At 39.4% G+C, this 10,944-nt stretch overlaps 1 pseudogene across 1 annotated transcript; it reads left to right on the forward strand.

Annotated features, from left to right (window-relative positions):
* The first annotated feature begins 6,048 nt into the window (after positions 1-6,048).
* On the forward strand, positions 6,049-7,525 carry LOC311607290 (succinate--CoA ligase [ADP-forming] subunit beta, mitochondrial-like; annotated as a pseudogene). Its single transcript has one exon. The product of its transcript is annotated as a succinate--CoA ligase [ADP-forming] subunit beta, mitochondrial-like (transcript).
* The last annotated feature ends 3,419 nt before the right edge of the window (positions 7,526-10,944 follow it).

Consider the following 10,944-nt stretch of genomic DNA (forward strand, 5'->3'; position numbering starts at 1 on the left):
ACCCCTGGGTAACCCCACCATCCCATCCACGCTCTCCCCACACCTGCTCCCCACCCCTGGATAACCTCACCATCCCATCCACGCTCTCCCCACACCTGCTCCCCACCCCTGGATAACCTCACCATCCCATCCACGCTCTCCCCACACCTGACCCCCACCCCTGGGTAACCCCACCATCCCATCCACGCTCTCCCCACACCTGCTCCCCACCCCTGGGTAACCTTACCATCCCATCCACGCTCTCCCCGCACCTGCTCCCCACCCCTGGATAACCTCACCATCCCATCCACGCTCTCCCCACACCTGACCCCCACCCCTGGGTAACCTCACCGTCCCATCCACGCTCTCCCCACACCTGATCCCCACCCCTGGATAATCTCACCATCCCATCCACCCTCTCCCCACACCTGATCCCCACCCCTGGATAACCTCACCATCCCACCCACGCTCTCCCCGCACCTGCTCCCCACCCCTGGATAACCTCACCATCCCATCCACGCTCTTCCCCACACCTGGATCCCCAGCCTCCCCATCTCATCTCCCATCAGGTTCCCTCCCTTCATCTACTTCAGATGTCTGTTTTACTTTCTGTTCTGAGTGAGATTCACTGCTCTCCCCTGGGCCCTCCTTGGCTTCTTTGGGTCTATGGATTTTTGCATGGTTATCTCTTACTTTATGGCTAATATCTACTTATAAGTGAGTACATACCATGCATGTCTTTCTGGCTCTGAGTTTCCTTATGATGATTATGATCTTTTCTAGTTCCATCTATTTGCCTGCAAATTGCACGATATACACCTGCACACCAGAAGAGGACACCAGATCTCATTATAGATGGTTGTGAGCCACCATGTGGTTGCAGGGAATTGAACTCAGGGCCTCTGGAAGAACAGTCAGTGCTCTTAACCATTGAGCCATCTTTCCAGGCCTGAAGTGAAACTTTTGCTTTGTTGGAATAATCAGTTCTGGTCATCTGGAGCTGAAGAAACAACAGAGATTTAAAAAAGTACCCGAATCATTGCCATGAAGACTGGCAAGTGTTACCTCAGGGTCAGCACAGAAAAACCTGTGGTCCATATGGGCCAAGGCTCTGTCGCGTGCTAGCAGTCAAACTTGGTGATGTGTTTTTTGAATATATTAAGAGTCACGGAGTGCATCTGAGGGGTGGCATCAAGAGAAGCCACTGGTAAAGGTGCAGCCTCAATTGAAGTCAAAGGCTTAGAATTGAGGCGGCCACAGAGAGAAGCTGAGGATTAGCACTATGTGACAGGGTCACCGTGCTTGAAGAAGGCCTGAAAAAGTCTATGGGTAAGAATGCTGCCCAGTGGAGCACAGTTACAACTGTAGAATTCTGGAAAAGCCAGTTTTATGGGGTGAGCACCAAGAGCAGCAGCAGCTATGGAGTGAAGCCACCATAAAGCTCGGCGACAAGCTGCATGTGCTGTGGGTGGCAGAACAAGAGGAATGCCATGCTCTAAGCCCTGTGGAGCCTAGAAGTCCATGAGTCCTAGAAGCATGACACTGAGATTCACACACTGCTAGACTTTGGTTTTGATTTTTATTTGATTGTGATTTTACTCTGGTCCTTACTTTTCCTTTTAAATTGAAAATGGATTTTCCCATGTAATATGAAATTATGATAATGATTTCCTTCCCTCAGCTCCTCCCAGATCTTCCTCATATTCCTACCTATGCAAATCTACACTCTTTATTTCTCTCTCTTATTGGAATATAATAGGCATTTGGAATGAGAAAGTATTTGAGGGATGACGAGCATGAACTCACTGATATTGTGACAGTACTTAAAAGATTTATACAAATTCAGACCAGACCAAAATTCCAGCATGAAATGTTGGAAATGGACACAAAGTCTCACCAAGAAACTTTTAAAGATGATAAATTCTGAGAAAGGGAAAGATCAGTTTTCTCCAGGGGAATGTTAGCTTGTGTGTGTGTGTGTGTGTGTGTGTGTGTGTGTGTGTGTGTGTATTATCAGGTATGACACACTCTAGGGAAGGCCATATGCCCAGGAATAAATTACAATCCTCTTTGTTTGTTTTATTCTCCTTATCGTTTGTTTAATATTACACACTCTGGGGAAGGTCGTATGCCCAGGAATAAATTGCAGTCCTCTGTTTTGTTCTCATTATTTGCTTGGGTCCTTGTTTTTTATGTAATTTCTTTTGAGAGAGAGACTGTATGCAACTGGATAGGTAGAGAGGTGTGGAGTATCTGGCAAAAGTTGAGGGAAGGAAAAATACAATCAACATAGATTATGTCTAAAAGCATTTAATGAAAAAGTTTTCAAAAGGAAAAGTATTTAACTGTCTTTTTATAAGCCTTACAGGAGCCCACAGTTGTAAAATGTTTACATTTTATAAAGACTGAATATTTTAGGGAAAATTTTAACTTTGAAAGTGTCTTTGGGCATTTTAAGGAGACTGAACTAAAGTGTTTGAAATTTTAGGAACTGTGGGACTTTTACATATTAGAGTGTTTTATACTCTAATATTAATATTCATATGGGATCTTGGGAATATGCAAAGAAGGAAGGGTTATGACACACATTCAGCATGGTTTATGTGTCACCTTAACAGGGCATCGATTATGCTGCCTAGTTTTACTGTCACACTGACACAGCTGATAGTCACTTGGGAGAAGAAAATATCTCTCATCAGACTGGCCTGCTAGAAAGCCTATGGTTCATTTCATTGACTAATAACTGGTGTGGGAGGACCCATTACTGTGTTTGATAGGAAAACAGGCTGAGTACCATAAGGGATTATGTCAGTCTAGCAGAGTGGCAGTACTATATTATTTTTTTTTAAGGTCCAAGACCTCACTAGGCAAGAGAAACTGGTTATGTTTCCAGCATCACACTTGCTGCCCAATTTGTGGGTATCGGTTGTCATTCACATGTGAACTACATTTCTTGTACCTTTATGCATAACTTGTCATGCTGGTAATTGTGGTGTTGTAGCTGGGTAGGACTGTTTAATTGTTTCCCTTCCTTGAGAGATTGCACAGTATTTTCTGGAACTGGGAAAGCTGGACCATAGGAAAGAGGCATGCTATGAGGAGAAGAATTAGTTGTTTTTAGCGATCAGGCCCCTTATAGATTGTCAGATGTAGCATGGTCATCCTTGAAATCATATATACATAAACAGCAAAAATATGGTGCTGTCAGAAGGTGCTGTTTATACATATTTACACATACACACATGTATGTAACAATATAACCAAATAAAAGAGGATATTGACTTGTGAAGTGTTTAGACATGGACAGGACATTCTTCACCGATGAGTGGAGAGTGGGGTCTGACTTTCACACGTACTCTGGTGCCCCATATTTGACCATGTCCCCTGGATGGGGAGGCCTGGTGGCACTCAGAGGAAGAATAGCAGGCTACCAAGAAGAGAACTGATACCCTATGAGAATATACAGGGGGAGGAGGTCCTCCTCAGTCACAGACAGAGGGGAGGGGAGTAGGGGGGAAGCCAGAGGGAGGGAGGAATGGGAGGATACAAGGGATGGGATAAATTGAGATGTAATATGAATAAATTAATAAAATATTTTTTAAAAAGACGTGATTAGACCGAGGGTAACTGAGAGGGGCTAGATGAAGGAAACGGACTAGGTAAGGGTTATAAATTCTATTTCAGTTAAAACAATTTAAAATATTTTTCAAGGGGAAAAAAAAAGCATTGAGCAAGCCACAAGGAGCCACCTTAAGCAGCACTCGCCCATTACTTGTGCATGATTTCCTGTATCTGGGTTCCTTCAGTGTTTGAGTTCCTGTCCTCACTTCCCTCAGTGATTGACTGTGATGCTGACCTATAAAGCTGAAACAAGCCCCGTCCTCTCTAAGTTGCGTTTGGTCATGGTGTTTTCTCATGGCAATGGGAACTGTGACTAAGACCATGGGGTTTCTGGTGAGATTCTTAGAAACAAAAATCAAATTGATGGTCGACAAGGTGGAAAGGCTTACACAGTCGGTAATTGTGCGGGAACTCATGTTTCTCTGCTGGTCCAAGGTTATAAAAACACATTCTAGGGTGAACGGCTCATTTCTGTTCTCAAGGGCTCATTTTCTCAGCCGTTCAATTTCACCACAGGTGGCACTACCACGAATAATACAATGCAGTAGTTAGGGGTACATAATCAATTTTTAATCACCTCCAACATATATTATTATCAATAAGAACAACATAGCACATTTATAAATCTTTTTCAAGAGGAGACGTTCCCTTCAAAATTCCATATTGAATATTTGGCACCATTTAGTTAAGAGTTTCCTTGAGCACTTAGTTTCAGGTGAATTACATTGATAGCATGTGACATAGATTCCAGATTTGAATCAAAACAATCTAATGCTCTGAAATAGAAGGTGATATGTTCTAACATACCTTCTCTTACCACTGATAAACAGGTAGTAATACACATGTGCAAGATATCATATTAAATAAAGTGTATTTCCTAAATTGATAGGGAGAGTAGTGTGTGTGTGTGTGTGTGTGTGTGTGTGTGTGTGTGTGTGTGTGTGTGTGTAGGGGGGCATCGAGTTCCTGATTATTTCCAAAATAGCTTTTTGTTTCTATGTTAAAAAGAAATTCAAATAATGTGAGGCCTAGTGTAGTGGATGTAAACATGTTTTTGTTTTGATCCTAAGTGTGGGGTATGAAACTGCCTTGTGAGAACAGGTGATGTTTGTCAGCTGCAAACAGGCTCATGAGAGGGCACATGATCTTTGCAAGCGGGGGGCTGCCTTGTGAGGGGTGTGGGTATGGCCTTTGCCGGTTGGAAAACATCCTGGTGTAGACTCTGGGAGGATGTAAATAGGAGCCCCCAAACAGAGAAAGATTGCTTAGCGTAACTTTGTATCACTTCACATCACTTTGCTTCAGTTAGCTTTGCTCCCTGAGGCTCCTAGAGAGGAACACTCTGGAGAAGGCTACTGATGGTTGGTACATTCTGTTTCTGTTTGCTGGTTGCCTTTGCTGCCACTGTTTGCTATTCGGCTGGACTGTTGTAATCCTGACTATGAAGAGTGGAATTATCCCAAGGAACTGAGTTTAAAAATCTTTACATCCCTTTTCCCTGCTAACCTTTCTCTCCTGCCTAGGGTCAGTGGGTTGGAAGGGATGTATAGACATTAAAGAACCTCAAATAAAGTAGGTTAAAAAAATCAAAGCCTATTGCTCAGTTTCTAACTCAGCAGTTACTTAGAAGAACTCTTGGGAAGACTTTTATTTACAGTGGGAGCATTCGCTTAACAAAATCTGTCATTGTTACCATTTTATCCACTAGCAAATAGTGAAGTATTATTAATAAAGCAACCTAGCACCATGGTACTGCTTATTATTTAAGGTTTTAAGTCAAAATCAATATGACTTCATACAGTATACCCTTAAAATGCTGACTGTACATGAATTATGCATTTGCACAAGGCATGCAGCCAGGGGTATATTGTTAGTAAATCAAATTACATAAATATAAAACCACAGCAATATCTTACTTGGGGTGACTCGTGTAAAACAATATCAACACAGGGTACATGAAAAGCATTATATGTTTTGAGTAATGTTTCTCTGTGTAGCTGTTTGACATGGGCCACTGACTGCAAGATTACTAAAAGCTACACAAAATAATGATGACCAAGAACTCAAATAAGTCATTTAACACTACCCAAATACCTGCTGGTTATTCAACCAATTGTGCTCAAATTCTCACGTTGGGACTGAAAAACTAAGGTTGGAGTCCTGTCTTTCTATTAAATCACAATCTACCAGGTAATTTACATGCACAACCATAACAATGCAGAACAAATAAGGAACAGTTAAAGACCTCTAATCAAACTGGCCAGCCTTTTTGTCCTTACAAAGACTCAGAGAAATTATTTGTGATGGAGTTATTGTGATGAATGATTTCCTCCAAGTTATCTGTCTGAAAACTTAAGTAGGCATCACATAACAATTTGCCTGAAGTTTTAATTGTCAGAAACTATTAAAACTGAAACTTCAGGCTGAGGGGACAGGTTGGACTCAGGAATGGGGGTGTTCATGTTCTATGGCCAACATTTGGCCCTGAGGAGGCACCGGCCGCAGATTACATTTCGGGCTACTGGCCAGGCTCTAGAAAATTCTGGATTGTTTAACAAGCCTGGAGTCCAAACACTACAGCAGCAGCAAAAGAGCCTCTCCCTGCACGAATACTTGAGTATGGAATCATTGCAGGATGCTGGCGTCTCTGTTCCCAAAGGCTTCGTGGCAAGGTGATCAGATGAAGCTTATGTAATTGCCAAAAATTGGGGTCAAAGGATGTTGGGATGAGGCACAGGTTTTAGCTGGTGACAGAGGAAATAGAACATTTCAAGTGGCCCCAAAGGAGGCATGAAGCTACTTATTTCTCCAGAGGAAGCAAAAGCTGTTTCCTCACAGATGATTAGGGTGGGGGGCAAATTGATTACCAATGAAACAGGGCAAAGGGCAGAATAGGAAATCGAGTTCTGATCTGTGAGCAAAAATATCCCAGGAGAAAGTAATACATTGCAATAACAATAGTGAGGTCATCTCAAGGTCCTGTGTTGATAAGAAGCACACAAGGTGGTGTTAACATTGCAGATGTTGCTGCTGAGAATCCTGAAGCCACCGTGAAAGAACGTGTTGATACAGTAGAAGGCATCAGGAAGGAACACGCCATGGCACTTGCATGGAAGATGAGATTTCCGTCTAACATTGTGGATTCTGCAGCAGAAAACACGGCCAAGCTTTATAAAGTTTATTTTTTTCTGAAGCATGACGCGACTATTGTAGAAATAAACCCAGTGGTAGAAGATTCTGATGGACAGGTGTTGTGCATGGACATAAAGATCCATCTCGACTCCAATTCAGCCCATCACCAGAAGAAGATCTTTGAACTCCAGGATGGGAGCCAGGAAGACGAAAGGGACAGAGATGCAGCTAACGCAAAGCTTAACAACATTGGCCTCGATGGAAACAGGCTGTCTAGTGAATGGTGCTGGCTTGGCTGTGGCCACAGTGGATAAAATAAAAATATACGGAGGGACTCCAGGCAACTTTCTTGATGTTGGTGGCAGAGCCACAGTCCAGCGAGTAACAGAAGCATTTAAGTTTATCACATCAGATAAAAAGGTACAGGCTATTCTGGTCAACATTTTTGGAGGAATAATGAGATGTGATATTATTGCACAAGTAATAGCCATGGCTGTAAAAGACTTAAAAATGAAAATACCTGTGGTGGTACAGTCATGAGGTACATGCGCTGATGATGTTAAGGCACTAATAGCAGACAGAGGATTTAAAATTCTTGCTTGTGATGATTTGCATGAAGCTGCTAAAATGGTTGTAAAGCTCTCTGAAGTAGTGACCTTAGTCAGGGAAGTCCATGTGGATGTGAGGTGCCAGCTGCCAAGCTGAGCAAGGACTTGGTGGATGGCCGAGGGTGTCAGTGTGCTGTAGCTCTTTACTATACTGTGGTCTCTGCTGTTGCCCCTTTGCTTTTCAGTGTATGTGGAGTGTAACCACCACCCAGGCACACAGACCTTTGAAAGCACTTGTTCTGCATTTTACTCTGCTGCTTAGAACGAACTGTTTGGATAGAGAAAATAGGGTGCAAACTGCTGCTTTCATTTCTTGCAGCCATCTTTTTTCTCCCTTTACAGAATGTCACTTTCAGTACATATGCTTGTTTTCTGTTGTTGAATACAAAGTTATTCATTGATAAGAGTCTTATAAATAAAATCACTACAAAGATTTTAAAAACCTGAAATTTCATCTAGACAAAATCCATCTTTTCAAAATTATGATAGGCTGCTTTTTATAGGGTTACATGTAATGATAAAAATCTTAAATAAAATATATACATTGTACAAATATTAATATATTTAATTTTCAATATAATCAGTACAAACAATATAAGCATATATAGCATAGTACACATTTATTATTTTATTAAAGCACATGTATCTATATGTTTGGATTAATTGTATATGTGACTTATAACAGATATTTTTCATAATCATCAATCAATTGTCAATTTTATGATGTTGGAATAAATTACTTTTGTACCAAGAAATAATTTGCCAAAAGAGTGCTTGATGAATACTGCAACAATGCAAATCAAATAAGGAACAGCTTAAGACCTTTAATCAAACTGGCTTGCTTTTTTTGTCTTTACAAAGACTTAGAGAAATTACTTGTGATGGAGTTACTGTGATGTATGATATCTTCCAAGTTTATCTGTTTGAAAACTTAAGTAGGCATCATGTAACAATTTATTTGCCTGAAATTTTAATTTGTCAGAGATTATTAGAGCTGAAACTTCATTTAGACAAAATCCATCTTTTCAAAGTTATGCTAGGAAAGTGAGTTATTTGAAGAATAATAAAAGAATAACCATTAATGATCAGATTTTTTTTGATGTCAAAGTGTAGCATCTTCTAGGCTAAGTAATATTCACTAACAAGCTGTCACATTTTTTGAAAATATATCAATTTAACTAGTCTAAAGAACTCACATTTGTACAGTTCAGGGGCTTACAGAACCATATCATCTTCTATCTCATTCCAAATAGAGTAAAAAATAAATTGTTATTTACCACCAAGAAGGCAGGAGATTGGATAGCCGTGGAAGAATGAGCTTTGAGACTTGATAACTTAAATATAATTCTTATGTATAAAGAATTTATTAGATTCAATCATCAATATGAACTATCTTTTTTTTGCAAAGATTAATCCCCATTCTGATATTTTCTCATGGGATACATAAATGATAAAAAAAACTTTGGCTCTCTCTGTGCAAATTATAGACTTACATTGTATTTTATTCATACAGTAAGTTATCTTGGAAAAGACATGAAACTGTTGGAAAAGGTAGAGAAACAAATTGGTTTTTAGACTGGAATAGAAGCCTACTTTCAGAAATCTCACAAAAAGAAAACAAAGAACAGACAAATCTTCATGAAAAACAATAAGGCAGATGGGTGTATATGAAGCTGGTACAGCTACAGCAGGATGTGTAAGAAAAAAATCTCAGAAAGTAAAAAAGTAATTGCACATTACCTTCTATTTAATAGAATTCCTTCTTGCTAAAGCTTCAATGTATTCTTATGTTACTGCTCACTCTATCATCACTGCATTTTCCTTAGGTTAACAGAGACAGATAGAATATTTCTAGGCAGAATGAGAAGTCAGAATAGCAATATGATATTGCCATGGAATAATTGAAATGCATAGCCTTAAAATTTGGGGATTCAGATTCCTGAGAACTCTGTGCTATGCCTCTACCTTCAATTTTTTTCTATTTGGTAGCTTTCATTTTACCATGTACATCTATAAACGTGAAAGCTAATTTCCCTATACATATGACCAGTTGGCTCCAGTTAACCAAGTGACTATGCTTGTCATATTAATGAATGTGTTAGAGTTTTCTGGAAAATAATACATGGCAAGTGCCAAAAGTCATTTTGTACCAAATCTATTTCACACACCCTTATTTTGATCTAGTGTTCTACACTTCCTGAATTTTTTTTCTGAATTATTTTTGAACAGCTATTAAAAGTACTTCAGCATTTTTTGAACTGAAGAGTTTTGTACACTTTGTTAATAATAGTCATATTGAATATTATTTTACTCAAATTCAAGTCTCTATCAAGTTATTTGCAGTGATTTCAGCTACAAGTAAGGTTTCACATTTGTTCTATCTTATAATCTTTATTTACTTACTTCCTCAACAAGGAGGAAGACTATATATATAATGTACTTATAAACAAATAAACAATAAAGACTTAATAAAAACTATGAAATTTAAAACCATTTGTGTTTTTATAGGTTTTAACAAGTATTGAGCATTTTCTTTATCCATTCTTCATTTGAGGGACATCTAGGTTGTGTCCAGTTTCTGGCTATTATAAATAAAATTGCTATGGAGATAGTGGAGCAAATGTCCCTTTGGTATCTCGGAGCATCTTTGAAAGTCTGGTAGAATTCTGTGCTAAAACCATCTGGCCCTGGGCTTTTTCCCCCTTAGGAGAATTTTGATGATTACTACTATATCCTTGGAGGCTATAGGACTGATGAAACTGTTTGCCTGGTGTTGATTTACCTAAGTTAAATCTATCAAGATTTGGTAAGTTAAATCTATAAAGAAAATCACCTATTTCTTTTAGATTTTCCAATTATGTGGAATACAGGCACGTGAAGTTAGACCTAAGGAGTCTTTGGATTTCCTCAGTGTCTGTTGCTATGTCCCTCCTTTCATTTCTGATTTTGTTAATTTGAACACACTCTCTCTCTTTCAACCTTCGTGCTAGTTTGACTAAGTATTTGTCTATTTTAGGATTTTCTCAAAGAACAAGCTCTTGTTTTCATTTAGTCTTTCTTTTGTTCTCTTTGTTTCAGTGTTCTTGATTCAGCTCTGAGTAGGAATACTTGTGCCATTTTCTCCTCTTGGATGTGTTTGCTTCTTTTTTTCTAGAGCTTTTAGGTATGCTTTTAAATTGCTAGTGTGAGACTCTCCAATTTCCTTATGAACGTTCTTAGTGCTATCAATTTTCCTCTTAGTACTGTTGCATTGTGTGCCACAAATTTCTGTATGTTGCACTTCCATTTTCATTGAATTCTAGAAAACCTTTACATTCTTTATTTCTTCCTTGATGCCAGGAGTGCAGGATAGTAGCTTTCCAAATGAGAAGATGACAGAGACAGTTTGCTACCTGAGCAGTCACCCAAAACTCCCTATAAAGTTGGAGCGTCTTCTTCAGCCTCCTGGTCCAAAATATCTGACAGACATATTTGTGAGGCATTCAAGCTTGCTCTTATTAGAGAAGAATTCTGTGTGCAGTAAAAACAAGGACATTTTGCCCAGTGACTTGTTTGCCACATTTAAAGCTAACTACACAAGGTAGTTCTTTGATGCTCATCATCC

Source organism: Acomys minous, assembly GCF_964271855.1.
Source record: "Acomys minous genome assembly, chromosome: 10".
NCBI lineage: Eukaryota > Metazoa > Chordata > Mammalia > Rodentia > Muridae > Acomys > Acomys minous.